The following is a 19,802-nucleotide window of genomic DNA, read 5'->3' as shown; positions in this document are numbered from 1 at the left end:
CTGCAGGTAGGGAAGCAAGAGGCCTCACTGAGCAAAGCCAGGCTCTACCAGAGGCTCAGCCGGTGCTTATTACGAGGTTTGGGTTTCCCCAGGGCCAGTGTGATGCTTAAAGTCATGCAAACCACAGCCTCACACACCGTCTCCCCTACAGCAAGGCATGGAGCAGAGCACAAGCCAGTAAAATCTGTCAGGATTATTAGCTTGGGCTCAGAGCCAGAGCTGGGAGCTGCCACAAGGGTAGGGAGGCTGCCTGCAGCCCTGCAGGTCAGCAGGAAGGAAGTGGAAGTCCCCTGACAGGCAAGGAGAAGGAGCAGTCAGGAAAGTTAAGACACAGTTGAGAAAAGGTCACAGAAACACTAGTCTGACCCATCCCTTCTAGCCTTAAAATACATATATACACACACACACGTGAGCTGCTTGCTACTGTGCTTTGTTCAGACATTTTAAGGAGAGGTCTGCTCTTCCCATTCTATTTGCATTCCCCCGATCCATAACAGTTTTGGAAATGTTTCTGTAGGCTTTCCATCAATTAAAGTCTTGGGTGGAGAGAAGAGAAAGCAAGCTGTTTTGGGGAAGAGATCACCACGTCAACACAGAAAACTGCCCCAGCAGCAGGCAGGGATGTTGGATGCTCTATCGTCAGTTCCATCTGCAGCCTGCACCAGCCTAGCTTCTGCCAGCCTAGCTCCTGCTCTCTCTGCTGCCTTTGCTTTGTGTGGAGGAGAGGCCACAGGCTGGAAGTGGCTCCAGGATCTCTGCTATTGTGCCAAAAAAGTGACTGGTGTAGCAAGGCCAGCTTTTATTTATTGTTTATAAGTAGTAGTGATAGATGCCCCTTTTTTCAGGTCACTAGAAACCTTCTTCCAACAAACCCCAATACTTGCACGTTCAGAGGGAAGTTAGGAACTTCACATGGAACACCAGCACTCACTCATCTTTCTCAGCATGGCAAAAGCAGCAGTTGTTACTTCCCTTATTCTTGGAAATAAGGGGAAAAATAGCTAGGACTCTTGAGCCTTGGCACCTCTTCCCTCCCACCCTTTGGCTACCAGAGCTACAGTTACTATTCAGGGCAGAAGTGCTTGACAGAGCACACATTCCAGGGGGCTGAGCCATCCCACGTGGCCATGCTCAAAATGGCAGACAGCGATGAATAGGATAATTAGAAAGTACAACAGAAACCACAACATAAAAACAAGCAGCTTCTATTACAAGAAACAGTTCTATGGCATGGTTAGATCCATCACCCCATATGCTGGGTCGTGGTGGTGCCTCAGGAGCCTGCTGCTATTATCTGTTTGCAATCACATTTCAGCCCATCTTTCTGCTTAATGCATGAAAAGCAAAGCTAATCAGATTCACTCTCTCTTTCTGCTTAATGTCTCCAGTTCCCAAGCATGCTTTGTACTGCTTCAACTGATGTTCAGCTAACACTAGCCAGGAGCACGCAGTGGAAAAAAAAAAAACAAACCAAAAAAAAAAAAAAAAAAAACCACAACTTGGAATTACCTATTAATTTTTAGTCCTTCTTTCCACCTATTATGTCTAAAATTCCTTCTACACTTGAGCTTTGCAAACAAAAGTCAGGAAATTCCCATTTCCCTCTCTATGCCACACCCGGCTCACATATGAGTTCCCTTCTTCAAGCTGCTCCTCCAGTGGTATCTGGGCAATTAATTACAGGACAGACCTATCAGGCTTCCCTCTCACTCTCTGGGATAGCTTTTTAAAATATTTCCTGGCTAGGAACCTCCAGATTAGGATGTCTTCTGTTGGCACTGCAATAGCCTCTCTTTGTTAATCTATCTGAAATGACCATCACATGCTCTCCTACTCCCTCTCCCCCCAGTACTATTTAATTACTGCAGTCCTACATGGGAACTCTCATGCCCTCAGCATTTCCAGTCTAAGGACAAACAGGACCCCGAAATGGCTACTTTTTTCACTGCATTCCTTCGCGCTCCAAAGGGCAGCTGGAGCATTGCTGGAGTCCACTTCAATACCTGGATCTTTGCTAGAGCAACCAACACAAAAGCAGAGAAGCTGCCCCCAGACTGGTCAGATTGCATGAAAATTCAGCAAAGAGATCCAGGAAAAGACTGGCTTACAGGAACAGCCCTCATCATGAGCCAGGTTATGCAGCAAAGGAGGAGAGTCACCCATTATAAGCAAAGGTGAAGATTTGCCAGAAGAACAACACACACAAAAAAATCAGCAAGTATTTACAGGAGAAGAAAAAGAGATGTAGGTGGAAGACTGAAGTGCCAGGATACATATCTCTCTCTAGGAGGACCGAAAAAAAGGGAGACTGCAGAGATGAAACCCCAGACAGCCCGTGCATCTGTACACATTCCCCAGCTAATACCCACTGCATCAATCAGAACAATGGCAGCTCCAGAGAAGACCCTGATTATCCAGCTCCTTCGCTAACATCTTCCCCAGAGGCTGCACGCATGTGCAAGGGGATGGAAGAAAAACACACTTCTCAATGAGATTACTTACAGCATTTTCTATATTGCTCCATCTCTTATAAATGTATCTTAAAAAAAAATACTGCAGCTGGCTTATAAATGTGTCAGATTAAAAAAAATATATATCCTTGAAAACAAAGACACTTTGTGCTCAGCATATCCAGTGGCATCATTATTTAATATCAATGCACTGATTCTTTCCTTTATTCACTCCATCCTTGGAACACAAACGCCCTGTAACAGCCACCCAGTGTATAATCTTACCATGCAAAGCAACACAACCCTACAATAATCTTTCTCTTGCCATAATGTCTTTGAATACCAACAAGAAGAATTTAGGTTTAAATGCTTAAAAAACCCAACCCAACCAACTGCAGTACAGCATGAAACAAATCTCTAACAACTCTCGAGTTGGAGCAAATTCCCTCGTCCCTCCCTGTGACTCTCCTTATTTGAAAATGGCTGCACAAACATTTCTAATTTGCGTACCATACCGATTGCAACCTGCCCCTCCTGACAGGTACAGCTGCTGGGTCAGTCCACACATGCACAGGCTCACTGCATCCTGCTGCCTCTGGCACTGCTCTTCACTGACATCATCTTCACCTTCATGCTGTATAAAATTCACCAGACAGGCATGATATCTGCCTCTTCAGCCATGAGGCAATTCCTGTAGGCCAGCAGACACCTCTATCTAGTCTCCCAAATGCACACTCTGATGTGCACTGTGCCCCTGCTAAGCAGACTCTTGGGCATGTGTCTCCCTGGACACACATCTTGCTGCCCCACAGGCAGCAAGGGCTAATGCAGATACACCGATCCATCAACAGCAAGGCTGAGGCAGAGACGCTATCCATGCCAGTCAGCAGAAGCAAAGTTTGCCTTGGCCAATTCCCCTGGCGTCTGAGCTTCATCACATCCCTGGCTTCACTGCACCCCCGGAGCAAGATAGCGCCATTCTACAGTACCACAGCAGTGTCTCACTTCCCAATTTCTGCTAGTGCCTGAAAATTAGTTAGGCCATAGCACCTGGAGCAAATGCAAGTCACAGTTTGGAGATAAAGAGACTTCCTCCTGGTGCTGTGGTACCCAACTCCAGGCCTGGCTCAACACAGCATGCAGAAAATTCTCCAGACATTTCCCTACCCTTGTCATTCATCCCAGACCACCTGATCCCATCAGCTCCAGGGCCTCAGTCTAAACAGCTGCCATCACCGTGTTTGGGGAAGAACTTTCAAAACTCAGTAGGCAGTTTCCTTTTGCCCCCTCATAAGGAAGGATTATGGCTATTATTTTTTGAGCCCTTTAATAATAATATATGAGCCTAATAATAATAATAATTCTTTGGCTCATAGCAACAGGCTCTCAGGAACTACAGTCTGTCTTTTATTGTAGAGGCAGTGAAACTCAACCTTTTCCCTTTTTTTCCCCTTTTGAAAATACTGTTTGGGAATGAAGTCAGCATCTGGAGGCACATGAGTATATCCTAGGGGAAAAGAGGAGGCGTGGAGGGAAAGGGAGGGATCTGAAAACGAAGGCTGAGGGCAAAGCTTCACATTACAACTGAACCAGGCTAATAGGTCACTGCTGCCAAAAAAAGGGGGGGGGGCTATTTTCACGTTTCTTTCATTCCTTACTTTTCACTGCTGGCAAAACAAATATCACCCCTCCTGCATGGCAGCTCTGATACGAGCCTGAACCTGGTGAGCAGGTTCAGCTCTCTGTCCCAGGAGAGAATAATTCACTTTTTTTACGGTTTTGGGCAAGTCAGCTTTCTGAAAGCTGAACAAGCTGGATCCATTTAGCACCAGAATAGGCACAAGGCAAGGAATATAGCCAGAGCCAGGAGTAAGGCTGCTCACCCCTCTTAGGATGAGCAAGTGGTTACACTGGTTCAGCCACAGCAAGAAAATCCCTCTTTACCCATGTGAAACTGCAGTTTCATCCAACAAAAATACTGGTCAGCACAAAACAAGGGGCCTAGCTGAAAAAACTGCAATAGAGCTGTTTGCTAAAAATCTTAAACCAGGTAGTTTTAACTATTATTAAGCTCTCCTTACCAAGGCATTTATGAACTAGATGGTGAAGGTAGCCATGTAGATAAAGAACAATACTAAAACTGAGCAGACCCAAACCAGACAGAAATATGAGAGGTACTGCAGGATTTCCAATAATAATCCTCCCTATTTCTAAATTGGACTCTGTTACTATCAAACAAGATGGCTGCCTTCATCACTATGCTAAAAAATTGTCTGTTTTCATTACAAACTTAACAATTAGTTTCAGGGTGCATTTTTCTTTCCCCATTAGCTTCTACATCATCAGATGAACAAAAATAATGCAGTTTTTTTGATTAAAAAAAACAAGCCCATATTACTCCACTGTCTTTATTTCTCTCCACCTCCTCTGCTCAATTACTAGAAGCAATTTACAGACAATAAATGTAACTTCACAGCTGCCTGTATGAAGTATTCCCTCCATTTTATAGATGAGGTTACAGGCTATACAGAAATTAATATCAGCGAGGTCTACTTCAAAGCTGGATAAGCAAGAGGAACAGATGCACTCTTAAAGAATACAGATCATGCCTGTACCCTAGTAAAACCAGTAATAAAGAATTAAGAATGCTGCCAGTTGGCTATAAATTCTTTGAATGTATCTGCTTAAATACAGTAACAAACAAAAGCTTGCTTTGAGGTTTTGCTTGGTTTTATTCTGTTTTTATTAGGAACAACATTATGAGATTTCAGATGTACCGCTCGCAGACCAAACATGCTCAGCTTTACTAGTAAACACATGCTTAACTGCTAACTTCACGAACTCGGAGAAGGTCTTCCCAGTTGGTGCGCGATCACCAGGAATCTTCAGCCAGAAACTCTGTACATAATTTCAATCGATGAAGATAAGCAAGCCAGGAGAGAATCTAATATTTTCTGACGTAGCCTCATGGGCTTTGGCAGGGCTAGGAGGAGCAAGAACCTACGTCTGTTGTTAGAATTGCCAGCTGTGACTATGAAAAAGCACTAGGAGTAGCAACACTAAGGGGAAAAAAAAAATCCAAAGGTGCAGTTTTGTGCAGGCACTCTTCTGATGATAACTGCTCCTTGAGGCTTAATAAAAATGCACAGCCAACTTGTCTTCTTCCACACATTAACAGAGCCCAGAAATAGCACTTGAGTCTAGTTATACAATTTCTCCTAGGAAGCAACCACCACCACCGGCATGCAGGTACTCCAAAGGCTGAGTCATCTGAACAGTCCCTTCAAGGGAAAGTAATCCTATTAAGAATTGGGGTGTTGGTATTGAAGGCAAAAAGGAGTGTTAATTTTGGCACTCCTTAATTACACAGGTTCCACTCTGTCCATTTACTACCAAACCTAACACCTACAGGTTAGTAAATTCACGATGCTCTTCCATCCACCCCCAAGGTGCTCTCCTGACCCTATCTCTTTAGCCAGCAACTGCCTGTCATTGCTCATATGCTTCCTTATCCCTGACTAACACAAACTAGTATTTGTACAACCACAGAGCTTGGAAAACTGGCCTTCATTTCTAGCCTGCATACAAATGCCAGGCATGCTTAAACCAACAGGGCGTTGTGGGTTCTGTGCTGTGACCAGCTTAAAACCAAAAGCCGTATCATGCACGCATCAAAAAATAGGCAGGCTTCAAGATGGACCAAAAACACAACACCAAAGGATTTGGACTTGTAAAATCTCACATGGGGAGAGCTGATAAAACATAATCACTTTTCTAGCAGAACTGCCATTCTCTGCATTTTCACTGCAGCAAGTGCCAATGTCTGTGCCCATTGTGCCCTTTACTCAAGCCTGAAATGGTGTCACACTCAGCAGATGTAGCTGCTGCAGAAAGTGCCTGCCCAGCAGAGTCCATGCACAGAGCACACAACCCACGCTCCCCTTTCCAGTCAAGGTCTGGGGTGTTCATGCCGACCATCAAGCCTCAAAATCTCCCAAGAGCTGCAGAACATCAGCAGGAGGAGAGGAGACATAATGGGCTGAGGTTTTAACTGGCACCCCAATGTAATCGGCAGTGCTACAGGAGTCCAGAACTCGACTCTTACCAGAATCCCAGTCCAGCAGCTCCCATCCGCTCCACTTGAGGACAGGCCACAGCACTCCTCCCTCTCCTAAACTCTTCCAAAGGGGATGGACTGGGAAAGAAACCAGTGGCTGGGAATTTTATTTTTGAGGTTGGTAGATCTGCTGTGGAGACTGATCCACTGATATTTTTCTAATATAAGGAACATATAAGATGCCTGGAATTTGATATCTGCTCTTTAATTAAATTGAAATAAGTAAATCACAGCCTGTTGCCATGGAGAATGAACAGACACAGCCTCTTGACTCCAGGGCAGGATCAAGCAGGAGAGGCAGACAAGGCTGTGAAATTAAAAACACCTATTTTAAAGCAAATGGTCTTGATAATTAGCAAAAAATGTGGCATAGGGAAATAATATAACCATATGGCAGGAAGTGGTTTTCAAGGTGAACTACAAAGCTGTTTTAAATAAATGAATAAACTGCTGGAGCTGCTGGGTCACCCACAGAACCATATACACAGGATTAAATGTGATTTGAAAAATACACCGAAAAATAGCAATTAGCTCTTCTTTAACTTTCCTGCCTATAGCCTGTACCTGTGTCTGTTCCTATTTTTTAAGGACTTATTTCAAGTGATTACTGTTTGCACCTATTTGCAGTTACCAGAAAGCCATCAAACTCACACGTTTTCAAAAGCCTTGAGGTTCACCCTGAAGCGAGAACTAAGTTTATGGGATATAAAACCTTTTATCTCTTACTCAGTGTCATTACACAATCCTGGCCAGGTCATCAGACACTAATAATCTTTCCTGAATCTGTGCATCCTTATTATGGACTTCCATGACAAAGTGACTTTGGAGGGAATTTGCCCTCCAAACACCATGTGCCCCATCCTGTGCTACACCTCTGAAAAAGCACAGCTCAGAGAGCCAAAAGCCAACACTAGTCTGTCAGTGGGAGGCAGCGCATCCAAGCCTGGCTGGTGGACAAGAGCCCTGCACGCTCCTTTCCCAGTTTACTCAGAGCACAGGGCATCAAAATATTCCACCCCTTATAAGATACTTCTGCTCTGCTTCAGATCGGAAAGGGCCACAGCAAGGAGATTCCCTCATTACCTCTTTGAGCCCAGCCAGGACAAATCTGAGCAAGACTGTCTAACAATTTCCATTGAGCATGTGGCCAAAGTGCATCAAATTCAAATAGCTTAAAATACTTGAAATGAATTGTACCTGATGATTCAGTTTCAAAAATGCACTGCACATTTTTTTGAAGGGAAGGGACAAATGAACTTTTGCTTTAAGCCTCCCATCCACTCTACAGAAAAAGCCAGCCTTTTTTTCGTATTTCATGAAGACACAAGTTGTCAGCCATAATTATTACTGTTCTACAGATGCTAATGACCAAAGTGAAACAAACTATCAGCGTCCCAGTCCAGACCCTGGTAACACAGCTGGTTACATTAAAACCCAGTCACATTCACAGCCCTCAGCAGCAGAACTTGATCCGGCTACTGACAAGTTGCCCTCTGTTTTCCACCATGATCAAGAAACATCCGCAAAGGGAGGGGAGTTGGGACAGGAATCTTGGGAAAAGAAGGAGTTGTGGAAAAATGCACAATAAAAATCGGAATTCTCTACTTTCACAGTTTTTCCCAGTTTTGGAACATTTGCTGCTTTAACTGAAGTCACACTACATAAGATTTTTCACCTTTATTAAAAATAAACTCCAGGTCCAAGTCTACATGAAGACAGGTATAAACTTGCAGATCTGGTTCACCCTGAAGGACACCAACAAGGACCCCAACGCCACTCCTTAAAAATGCTCGGGTGGAGGCAGCACACATGAGCTAACTCATAGTGTTTGAACAGTCAAGGCTCATAGCAGTATCTGTTCAACCTCTTCGCTCATGCACTCCCTTTCTTTCCAAATCCTGCAGTGAGAGGAGCTGTGAAACACCTCGGGACATATTAGCTGCACTGGAAGGTGCTACACACTCTTGGCTTCCATGCTCCCCACCACCTTCCCCGGCATGCCATCAGTTTCCTACTGCTTGAACCACAGTCCTGCACCACCACCTGAACACAAATGGCTTTGCCAGAAACTGTTTCTGCCCTCACAGGCACCTGGCAACAGGTGGATTGTTCCTCCTGACCTCCTAGCTCTACTTATGTTTAATTCTGACTTAAAGATATTTAACACAATTATCAAGGCTGGCAAAGCATCTCCCTCTGAAAGGGAACTGCGGTTTCTTCTCTGTCCTCACAAGCCAAGATAACCGCGCAGAGGGAGGCTCCTTCCCCAAGAACATTCCCAGTTGGACAGAACAAGGGTTAAGGGGCACCTCCAGAGTCAAGGGCTACCTCGTTAAAACTCAAGCCCAATGGCCACTTGGCATACGAAGGACGATGCTGACCATGCCCAGGAGCAGACTATTTTCATATCACAGCATAGACAGTTGCAAGCCAAAAATAAAATAAAAATAAAAAATAAAAAACCACCATCCCTCACACATAACACTGTTCCCTTCAGCAGCATCACACTGAACCATACACACCCAGAAGGGAGAGCACTTGCCGTGCCAAGCACCCTGCCCAGGCTGTCCACAGCCCCGCATTCCCATCACTGTTGGCGCCTCAGCTCCCTGCAAGCTCCTCCTGCACCCCCAGCCCACCTCCCCGTGACCCCCTTCTCCCACCCACAAACTTCTCCTGGCCTACATGCCCCCAGCACTCTTTCAAGCGTCACACTCTCCACATCCACAGGCAGTAAAACCCGGGGAGAGGGCTTCCCAAACAAGCAGAGTCTTCAGACGCCAGCCCTGCTGGGGTATTTCTCAGCCGTCGGTGTGGCTGCCGGGCCTCCCAGCGGGAGTTTCCAGCCGTAAACCTCGGCGGCTCGAGGAGCGTGTGGCACACGTGCGCACCCCCGCCACTGTCAACAACTTCCAGCCACGGTCCCAGTGGGCAAGTCCCGGTGGGCGACGGGCTGCCTGCCTACCACCGCCAGCAGTAATCTGGCTTGGGAAAGGCAACTCGTAAGCAGGACGGCGCTTTAACAAAAATAAAGATCGCCTTAATATTATCCTTAACAGCCAGAAAGGTCACTACGTGGGGGTCCCTAAGGGGGGGAGGGAAGGGGGATGGGTGAGGGGAGAGAAAGGAGAGGGGTGGCAATGCACAACACCCCCCCGGCTTTAACTGTTTGATCGCCGTAAAATATGAAGTAACATGAAGGAAATGGAGATTAACGAGCAGGACAGGAACCCACGCGCGGGGACTACCCAAAGCCCCCGCCCGCCCTTCACACGCGGGAAGGCGGCGGAGGGACGCGATGGGGGGCGGGTTCCCCTCCCCGGGGGGGTGGAAAAGAAATAACAGCAAAGGCCGCACACGCCGGGGTCACACACACCCCACCGCCGCTTACCTGTGCGGGCCGGCGGCCCTCAGAGTCCCATGGCAGCCCCGCCCCGCCCCGCCCCGTCCCGCCCCGTCCCGCGGCGGGCACAGGAGCTCCGGAGTCTTTGTTGCGTGGAGGGGACCGGGAACGGGAGCGAGTCCTGTCAACTCATGTGACACGGCGGGCTCGGTCTCCGCTGTTCCTCCTCGCTGCTCTCCCCTGCCCTGTACCCTGCCCGCCCTCCGCCGGCGCTCGGCGCAGGCCCCGCAGCCGGGCGCGGGTCTCAGGCCCGACTGGCTGCTGGCGGAGCGGCGGCGGCGGCGGGGGAGGAGGAGCCGGCGGCGGGGCGGGCTCCGCGGCGGGGCCGGGCGCGGAGGAGGGCGAGGAGCGCTCGGGCAGCTCCCAGCGCTGCCTGCCTGGAGCGGGGGGTGGCGGGGTAGGGCGGGCGGTGCCCCGGGCCCTGCGCCCCGTCCTGTGCTATTCCGCCCTCCCCTCCAGACTCCCGCTCCGGGGGAGATAACACGGACCCCTGAGCACGGGATTTATTCCCTCCTGAGGCTGCCGGTGGTGCACTTGGGGCCCTGATGCACAGGCCTGGGCCTGCCGCAGCAGTCAGGAAAGTAAATAAAAACGTAATTATATGCTATCTAGTTGGAGCTCGCAATGAAAGAGAGGAAAACCCCTCGTTTTCTCTAGAAGAGATCTGAGAAATAGCAGTACGGAGTCAGATCAGCATCCTGCCTCCCAGAGTGCTGAACAGACAAACCCTAGTAGTCGGCTGCCCAAGATGACTCCCCCCATGACCTGGTGATCCTGTGGTCAGGCACTTCCCTGCTGAGGAAACAGCTAGGGTCTCTGTATTTAACAGCTCCCAAAGGATTTTGCTTAATAATACATTCAGTATTTTTGTTTTTGAACCATGTGAAGTTTTTGTGTCTGCTACATCATGCAGCATCCAGCTTTCTTCTTCAGACAGCATTTAGTCATCTCTTTTTATTTGCCAAACTCTAAGCAGGGGGCAGAGAGATCACCTTCCTGCAGCTTTTTTATACCCCAATATGCCATTTTTCTTCACAATCCAAGTCTGAAAAACGTACCACCACCAAGCCAGGCCTTGTATAGGACACAAGCGACATTCTATCAGAAATGCAGACGGCTCAGAAAACCTCAGACTCCTTCATGAAATAGAACCACAAATTCAATGAGCAGCTTCCCTGCTGCTCTACTCAGTCCCGAGATTGCTCCTACACTGGCATCAGCTTCCTAGACACCATAACTGACATTAAAAAACGGCATCCTGCAAGCCAGCACACACACAAGAACCTACAGAGCACCCAACTTCCTCTATAAAGCAGATGCAATAAGACCAGCAGCCATCCACAACACACCAAGAAGCTGTGAGATTCAGCCAGCCCTGCAGATATTGTTGCACCTGCTTTGAGCGGAACATTGGTGATTTGCTTTATCCACCAAGGGTCACTCTTCCATAAAATAGAGGAATTTACTGCAATAAAGATATGACAGCAACAACAGCAATTTTGGAAAATCACTTTTCAAGGAATCAAGGTTTGTTTGGTATTTGTCTAGTGCTACCAAAATTAACAGGGACTGGCACATTAGCTTTCTGACCACATTAGCTTTCTGCCAGCCTATTTTTCTGCTTATTATTTTATTTTTATCTCTACTGTAGCATTCCCTCCTTCAACCACGTGCTCCTGATAGTGATAATATTCCACGCTAAAATCCACACATAAAAAATCTCTTAAACTACTGTCCCTGAAAAGTTGGGTTTTTTTCCTGTGTCTCTCCTTCTAACCTTCAGGCTCTCCCTTTCACAACTCATTACAGGAAGCAAATCCGCAGATGAAAACTTAAGAAATAGAATCAGATACCACCAGAGCATCAAACATGAAATATGCCAGCACTGCTTCACAGACAGCATCAATGCCCTTCCTCCCATAGCAAAATGCTGCAATTCTTTGTTCCTGCATGTACTCTTCCTGAATCTCTACAGTTCATCACTTCATCCAGCACGAGATACCCTTACAGAAACCATGTGAATGAAACTGAATAATTGCTGCCTTAGAACGAGCGCATACAGTCAGACAGTAAAGGACATTAGGGGGGTATTTGTCAGACAGCAACAACTTGAACCCATCAATCCTTTACCCCAAAGGAGACCTACAAAACCTTCCCAAAAGCTAAAGCTCAGCATTAAAACTTATAATCCCTCAATACTACAGCTCATGGATTTAACAGAGTTGTTGCCTCCCTAGCTGGTTACAGCCTCCCTGCTGACTTCTCCCTTTGTCACCAACACAAACAACTCTTTTTCACTCGTGCTCCATCAGAGAAACAGCAGCCTGTCAGTCACTGCTCACACCCCTTTCCACTTCATAGGTGCTCCTTTTTTTTCTCAAGTGGTCCAGTTGATTAATATAATTAGATTAAACTAAGAGCAATTGTAACTAACCTGTAGTTAGCTTGAATATTGCTGCTTTCTGTCAGATCTGATAAAGAGACCCTGAGCCCAAAAGCTTGTTTGCTTTTTCTAGCTCTATCAGTTGATCTAATACAAGATATTACCTTTCACCACAAACCTTGCTTCCCTAGGATCTTTAGACCATCACGGCTACAATACCACTTCTAATGTCTTGCCTGCCTTAACCGATTCTTCCATATTCTCTTATCTATGAAGTAGAATATGGTAAAATGTATTCCCTTCTGTATCAGTTCTTATATTATTTTCCTAAACGTAATATCCAAGTACCTTCTAGGACTGCATTAGCTGATCTGACTACCATCTGTCACGTGAACAGTTTGTTTTTCTTTTTCTTTTTCTTGTTCTCTCCCCAGGAAGAAAATTATGTATGGAGCAAAGTGTTTGGGCTTCATGAGGGTTTTCTTCCCCTTTCTTCTATTCATGTTGCTCTGCATTTACACCAGAGAAAATGAGGACAGTGGCAGTTACTGTGATAGACCTTATTTCCCAGGGAAGCTAATTTCAGTGTTGAGCCACCCATAGAAATAGTCTCCAGCACAAAGCAACATTTTACTATGTCATTCCCCAGCAAAGAAAAGCTAATCCATATTCTTGACATTTGGGACAGAAATTTCCTAAGGAAAGAACAGCGTTTTCCTTTCTCCAGAAAAAAAAGAGTTTCAACATGTGATCCTCAGTATGCGACGTTCAAACAGATTGTTGCAGATTATTAACATACAGGCCAGCGCTCTATACAGTTATAAATAGGAAAATCTGGAAACCAAAAAGAGTAACACGCCTTTTAATTGCACTGAGGCAGATTATCATGGGACAGCTTGGAAGGGAAATGGAGACAGATTATTTCACGTTAAAAAAAAATAGAGAGAATTTACTTATGTGTAAGGAATCACACTGCTGTTCCTCAAAGAGGAACCCTGAATGATCCCACGTGTCTACAAAGGCAGTAGGTACAACATACGAGCTACTGAAAGACAGAAACTGAGGTGAAGAGAGGAATCATCTGTGCTCAAGCACTGAAAGCAGAAATACCAGAAGACCTTGGGGAGACAGTAGACAGCAGATTTAATATGTTTTTGCAATGTGATATGGCAGCAAAAATCATGCAGTTAATTTAATTTGGGGTTGTAAAGGCAGAGACCTCTTCTCAGAGATATAGGCAATAGTCCCATTTTTTAATATAGTGGTGAGACCGCAGTTCGAAGACATGTTCAGTTCTGGACAACATGGTGCTAGGTACATGTCAACAACTTGGAGGGAAATAAAAAAAAGAGGAACATAAAATGATAAAAAAGCTGGAAGGGATTACAGCATGTGTAGGTTGGCCAAATAACAACTGCGAAGAGCATCATGGGAATTGCATATGAGAACTTCAGGGGTGCAGAAGCACCAGGGAGCGAGAAAGACTGTTTAGGGTTGTCTGAGTGAGTAGAAATGATATAAATGTAAATTAAATTAAGCAAAGAAAACATTAATCTACAAGACTGCAAGACAGCATCCCAGAGGAGCTCTCATCACCTGATTCACACAGGACTATGGAGCAAAGCACACAAGAAAGCACTAAAGAAACCCTGACTGCAGGAAGGGTTTAAATGAGGACAATATGCCTTTGGGACTGTTTAACTGTCCACTGACTGGGACATCTGCAGAGCAATAGGTCTCAGCCCAGGACATGGCAGAAATTTCCCTTCTCCACACTATTACTGGAGACACTTGTAGACCAAAATAACCATGCGGGAAACCTTGGAGGGAGTCTTGTATTCAGCGGGGTTGGGAGGGGGAGGTGTATAGTCAGAATTTTTCCTTTTTATCACTATGATTTTCTGGTTTATCATCTGGAAGGAACAGCAGTGATGTCACTCCTTGTGTTTTAATATACATTCCCTTGGATTACACAGATCTTTGAGGAGACAAGCGCTTACCTCTTCCAAGAAGCCTGTGGCATCCAGATACAGCAGTTAATTGGAAAGAAAAAATTCAGAGGCTGTAATATTCCATAAATAGAGGGATGAGACTAAGATAAGATCTACCATAGGAAAGACAACTTGAGTACCACTAACAGCTTTACATTACACTGTGCCATCATATATTCTGACCTGTCTGTCATACAGAAAAGGAGACCTGACAGTATAATGTGTTGCTCCCACGTAAGAGCTGATACACCATGTTGCTGCTCAGCCTGGATGTTCCACAGACATGTTGCTGGGAGGGGAAGGGGAAAAAAAAAGCCCTAACAACTTTATAGATGTTCTTTAGGGAGTTCAAATGTCCTTTCTGATTTGGTCTATATTTTTTTTAACAACACCCCTTAGGGGAGGCATGTGCCGTGATCATTATCAGTCCAACCATACACAAAGCACACAAGGGTATAGTCCCCCATAACTGTTGAACTTAAATTGCCTTTCTCTACTTAGAAATGTCATGATCGTCATGAAAGAAACCTTTCTGCTTATTTATTTAAACAAAAAACGTGGCCTAACACGCAAATATAAGTGTACCAGCATTTGAGTTTGAGATAGTCTTGTAAGGAATTGCTGAAGCAATATGCTAAAATTAATTCATCACCTCCCCTACTGTTTCACTTGCACTTTGCTTAATGGTCCATCTTCCTCAGGACAACATATGTTACAAACCTCTCTGTAATTTCATGCTCTTACCTTGCAGGCTATGCTTAAAGAGAAGAAAAGAAAAAAAAAGGAAAAAGAAAGCACTTTCTCCTTTCTTTTAAATGTAGTTCTTTTCTAAGTGCTAGGTCAGGCACTGTCAGCTCTGAAAATTCAAGATTAATCAAGCAATTAAGAATTGCTATCTAGTGACTTATCATGACTGGAAATGAGAGATGCTGCATTCATTTTAGCTCTGCAAGAACCCAAAATAGATAACCTGATTTTTATGGACAGCAAGATTATTTTAAACCTTTTGGGAAGGAGAAGAGTTACAATTCCTTCTATTAAACTGTTTCCTTCAGAACACCCATCTGCGTTTTGCACATTCCTTAGCCAAGGGCGGGGCTGTACAGAGGGCCATGCTGGAAGAGCTGCTGTACTTCGGATTCACACCCTGCCTTGACCTGAATGAGTCTGGAAGCATTCAGAAATCCCAAGAGCAGGAGCCGAGATGAAGTTTTGCTTTCTCTTCCCATGTGCCAGCACAGCGCTGCTTGAATAAACAACCCAACCGAGCAGAAATTACATCACCTTCAAACTGTGGTTTCTTTTAAACATTGAAAAGAATGGTAAGCATTTCCATTCATGTAATTATCAGCATTATCACCTCTCCTCACACCTCCTTCTCCAGATCTAATTGTTGCAATGGTAGGGACTTCCTGCCTCCCCTCCTTGCGAGTGGAGAGAGCCTTTGCAACTCAGCTGCAGCCATTTGCTTTCCTCTCCACAAGTTCAGTAACTTCTTCAGGAATCAGAAAGACTTTATGGGGTGAATGAGCAACAATTCAGCACACTCCCTCTCTAAACATTTATTTGGGGAAGTACAGCATACATATTTTGGTTTTCTATGGTAATTTGGCTCTGATGAGCTTTACTTAGTGCCAAAATGGTAGATGCATCCGTAAAAGAGAGGAGTAACTTCTCCAGTAGCTCTGCTACCTCAGCAAACAAACCTCAGCTAGACAGACGTGAGTCTGTTCATACCTGCATGAGAAATCAAAAGTGAAAAGCAAAGTGCTGCAGAAACCGGTGCTGGTGACTCAGGAAGAAACTTTTTTTTCCCCTAAACTATAAGGAGCTCAGCAGCTCCTACTTTCCCAGCTACTGGCTCCTACCTGGACAACCTGGTGCAAATAAGAACATAGGAACCTGAATTCTGTTCCCAACTTCACCTTTGACCATCTGCAATTTTTGAAAAGTCATTAAGTTCCCGAGTCTCCATTTTTTCCATATATGAAGCTGAAATGACATACTGAGCCTTGTAAGAACTTCTGCAACCTTTGATTTTAATGGCACGTGTCAGTGCCAAAAGCACCATTACGGACATTACAGTGCTAATTCTCTCACAAGGGAGGGAAGCTCACTGTGCTACGGGTATTTTGGGTACAATTATTACCCCTGGAAGTGCTCAGATATCATGGCACAAAATTGTAGGCAGACGAATCTTTCAGATGGGATAGAAACCAGAGGCCCTGACAGGTTATTAAAAGACATAACGTTTTGAAGAAGCCCATATGCTAGCTTTTTCGTGTTCACCCTGTTCCAATTTGGATAATTACATTCTGACTCCTTAAGGCAGGGTGGCTGACCTGCCTGGCCCTACCAGCTGTATATCCAAATCTTCACGTGGCCCAGACCGATACAACACAACCCACATATTTCAAAAAGGGGAAGGAAAAGAGGAGCTCCAGGAGAGGTTCATCGGTTAGTGAAGAGAAGCCTCCCTCCCGGAACGGGAGCCCTCCCAATCCTGCCAAAACAGTCCTTGCCTCAGAAGCTGACAGCTTGTCCTCCTGTATCACTTTTCATGGGAACCTGCCTGGTACTGTCAAAGCACCATCACCCTTTGTCCCCAGATAGTTCTGTCATTGCAGCACTGATGCTGTGAACCTTGAAGATCCACAGCTCATAACACAGTCCAGCAGTTTACAGGACTGGTTAGTATTAGGGAAAGACCTAGTAACATACTAGTTACTAATAGTAACCTGCATTTCTATTTTATCATTAACAAAGAAAAACATTTCATCCCTCACAGTAAGCGGAAACTGGCTTGCCCTAAAATCAAGCAACAGAAGATCCTGAAGATTCACATTCTCCTCTTCCCTTGGAGATCATTGATGCTGCTCTTTTTTATTTATAAACTCTCAATGATAACTTCACTGTGCATAGCAAATCTTGACCACCACAGAATCCCAAAACACAGAAAGAGTGGTGTCTGAGCCTTCATCAGCTTCCTGACATAGTAAAGAAGAGAAGCAGCAAATGGTGCAAAGGTTTTTTTCATAATGGACACACCATAAATTTTTGCAAACCCAAGATAAGATGCCATTTCCAAACGGTTAAAGAAAGTGGTGGCAGCTCCAAGCAGCCCCCAACATCTGGCCAGTTTTGCATTTCAGACACCAGTCTGACCAAATGATGGTGTCAGCAGCCACTCTCCTGTCCCTTGCATGGGCAGCCCTGTGCCAAGACAGCAGACATTGATATCTGATGAGGCAATTGCTCCAGACTTCATGGATGCAAAAGAGGGGCATCTGTCCTGTCCTCATCTCTTCACAGGTGCTGGTGGCACCTGAGCTATGGTGCAGAGCTGTGAGGAGTGTCAGAGTCACCAACTCCAGAGGTTGAAGACAGTCACAGCTGGGGATGTTCTGCATGGCTGTAGCTGTGCACCCCTGGGAGCCTGTGGTCTGGGGGTTACCAGGGAAGCTGGCGGGGGATGTGGGCACGCAGGGGACAGGAAAGAGAGCAGAGAGGACCTAGGGCACCATCTGGTGGCTTTACTCACTGCCTTCCCTAAATCCCTGCCTCACAGGGTCATAATATCACATGGCCAAGGGCTGAAGAAACATCAGGTCTTTCCAAGAGACAGCTCAGCTGGAACAAGAGACTCCTGCCCTTGGCCCAGACTTGCACACCCTTAGGGCACCGCTGGCTGGGACAGCGGTGCAAACCAGAGCAGTAATAACCATTTCTCTTGGGTGCTGTTCAGTCAAGCATCTACCTTGACAAAGAATCAGCCCTAGCTGGGTATTTAGAGTTGATTTGCAATAGCGACATCCCTGAGAAGGTTAAAGAGGAGAAGACAGAAGTGATGAAGGAGAACACCTTGGACATACATTTCATTGGCGTTATCCACCACAGTACGGTCTTGTTTACAGATAAAGGCAAAATATAGTTTGCATGTGTCATACGACAAAACGGTACCCATGCAAGAGCTTGTCCTCTGCAGAAAAGGATCAAACCAACAAACCAACGAACCACTCAGATGCACCCTGGTTTTCCCCTTCTCAAATTAGGATCTGCTGTAAAGCATTATGAAGGAGTCGATTTAAAGGGAATAGATGACCTCAGTGTCACCAACACCCTTTGCAGCAATGCCAGATAACGCTGACGATGATCACAGTGAGAGACTGCATCTCTCGGGACCAAAGGCTCATGCCTGGTGAAGAGGGCAAAGGATCCTAGTGCTAATATGGGACCTCCTTTAGAAGAAGGCAAGCAGTGCATTTCCACCTCGCACCACTGCTTACTTTGATAACGAGTCTCCACTTCCCTGGATTCCTGTCAGTAGAAAAGGATAATTCAACACCTGGGAATCAAAGATTATACCACCATAACAAGAGAGCCTGCTCTGTGCATAACAACACCGTTCTGGGAGAAGCAAGTGGATCTGAGACCCTTATGGACACAGTTTTTAAGACACATCTATTCTCAGCATTCAGATTAAAGCAAAATGTGTAGGGTGAACACAACAAGCCAGTCACCGCTTCTCCCCTTTGTGGAGCTGGGGGAGCCGATCCTTAATTCCCCTTTTTTTTTCCCCCCAATTGCTCAACACCCAAGAAAGGAACTTGTTTCCTCTTGCTAATAATATGCATTTTCTGCACTTATTCTCATGGGCCATAGAGCCAGGTAAGACAAAAAGACCAAATGATGACAAAAAGACTAAATGACTGCCTTGTTCCTGAACAAATCTCTGCTACAAAGTAGCTATACCAATATTATATAAATTATGTTTCCTAGTCTCTCCTACCTGTGCCTGCAGGCATTTCCTCATACCTCCTTGGAATCCATACCATTTAGAAACATCCCTGCTCCCACAGCCTTCTGCTGTATGCCTTTCTCTCTCACACGCTCTGTCGCTGCTGTGCTGCCCATGGCGCACGATGCTGAAGAAGTGATTTTAGATTGTGGCTGCACAGATTTAAACTTCCTTTCTCTCATGAAGCAGCCTTCTACCATTCCTTGCAGGGCCAACCCAAAAGCCATTGAAATCAACACAGTGACTCCCCCTCCCTCCCTTCTTCCCCCCCCCCCCCCCCCCCCCGATTTTGACAAGTTTTGGCACACAGCCCAAATCCCCACACTTGCCAGTTTCTTGGAAATTTTTACTTTTTCACTTAATTGATCAGAACCTGGTGTGATTCTTCCAGTACTTTAGCACTGACTGTTCTAGAATAGCATTTTCCATTCCAAATGCCGTTCTTTCTCTCATGTTTAATTTTAAACAGCTTCAGCTATTTAATATATAGAATTATTCAGGCATAAATGTAAGAAACATGCTATTTAAAAAGGTAACAGAAAGACAAGACAAATCAACTCACTGCAAAGCAAGATCATTGCCAGGAAATTTCCAGCAGAACACAGTATTTTTAGCATTTATAAAATTTAAAAAACAAAACACAAAACCTAAGCATCATTA

The 19,802-nt window shown here is 45.4% G+C and overlaps 1 protein-coding gene across 5 annotated transcripts in view; it reads right to left on the bottom strand.

Moving 5' to 3' along the window:
• The window catches only part of TCF20 (transcription factor 20), a 130,791-nt gene extending 120,606 nt beyond the window's left edge, over window positions 1-10,185 (bottom strand). For 4 of the 5 annotated variants that reach the window (XR_004357309.1, XM_032689134.1, XM_032689141.1 and 1 more), the window contains exon 1: window positions 9,959-10,184. The gene's annotated coding sequence lies outside the window, so the exon portion shown is untranslated. Of the gene's footprint in view, window positions 1-9,958 lie in introns of all 5 variants that reach the window. The other variant, XM_032689140.1, reaches the window with a different exon arrangement.
• Between the last annotated feature and the right edge of the window lie 9,617 nt (window positions 10,186-19,802).

This window comes from Chiroxiphia lanceolata, chromosome 5 (genome assembly GCF_009829145.1).
Source record: "Chiroxiphia lanceolata isolate bChiLan1 chromosome 5, bChiLan1.pri, whole genome shotgun sequence".
NCBI classification, from domain to species: domain Eukaryota; kingdom Metazoa; phylum Chordata; class Aves; order Passeriformes; family Pipridae; genus Chiroxiphia; species Chiroxiphia lanceolata.
The sequence above is the reverse complement of the archived record's forward strand: the minus strand, read 5'-3'. Positions and strand labels throughout refer to the sequence as shown.